This window comes from Pteropus vampyrus, unplaced genomic scaffold (genome assembly GCF_000151845.1).
Source record: "Pteropus vampyrus isolate Shadow unplaced genomic scaffold, Pvam_2.0 Scaffold5206, whole genome shotgun sequence".
NCBI classification, from domain to species: domain Eukaryota; kingdom Metazoa; phylum Chordata; class Mammalia; order Chiroptera; family Pteropodidae; genus Pteropus; species Pteropus vampyrus.
The window spans coordinates 1-1034 of record NW_011893987.1 but is presented as its reverse complement, the minus strand read 5'-3'; positions in this window follow the sequence as shown (position 1 = coordinate 1034).

Here is a 1034-nt window from a genome sequence, read left to right as displayed (position 1 = left end):
AGAGACTCAAAACCTGAGAAACAACCCAAATGTCCTTCAGCAGACGAATGGATAAGCAACCTGTGGTGCATCCATATGATGGAATAAAATGGAACAAACTATTTGTACACACAACCACTTGGATTAATCACAAAGGCATTATGTTGAGTGAAAGAATTGAGTCTCAAAAGGTGACATACTGTATGACTCCTTTATGTGACATTCTCACAAAGACGACGCTATAGGAATGGAGAGCAGGTCAGTGGTTGTCAGGGTTTGGAGTGAGGAAAGTGTGTTTATAAACAGAGCGCGTGGAGATATTTGGGGCGATGGAACTGCTCCGTACTTGATTGTGGTGGCGATTACACTAATCTGTATATGTGTTACTACTCGTTAAGATTTTTTAAAAAGTCAAGTTCATTGTATGGTAATTTGAAATAAAAAATAAATGAGGAGCTCGGACAGACTGGGTGACCTGTTCAAGGTCACGCAGCTCCTCAGGGTGGACCCGGGTTTATCTCCTTCTAAGATTGCTTCCTCTCCACCAAGCTGCCTCTCAGACGGCTAGAATGAGGGGAGAATGAGAGAATGGAGCGAAAGCCCTCTGTAAATAGTTCCGGGCTGCCATGGCAGGGCTCCTTATTCATCAGGGGATCTGGCTGTTCCTCCAAACCTCCATTTAATGAAGAATGTTATTATTATTGACTTGTACACTCATCTCTGACCTTTGATATATTAAGAACTGGGGTTCTAAAAAACAAAACAAAGCAAACAAACAAACAAAAACAGGTGGTGTCTTTACTCCTTCTTCCCTAAAGTTCATCTCTTTCAAAAATAAGAGAGTTAAAAAAGGACTATCTGGCCACGGTTAAAAATGAAAAGATTCGGATGACGGAACAGACTTCTTGCTGCTGGTGTGGGTGACATGGTGATGGCCACAGCCAAGAAAGGCAAACCAGAGCTCAGAAAGAAGGTATATCCAGCGGGGGTAATTCGACAACAAAAGTCAGGCCAGAGAAAAGATTTATTTATTTTGAAGATCACGCAGGGGTCAT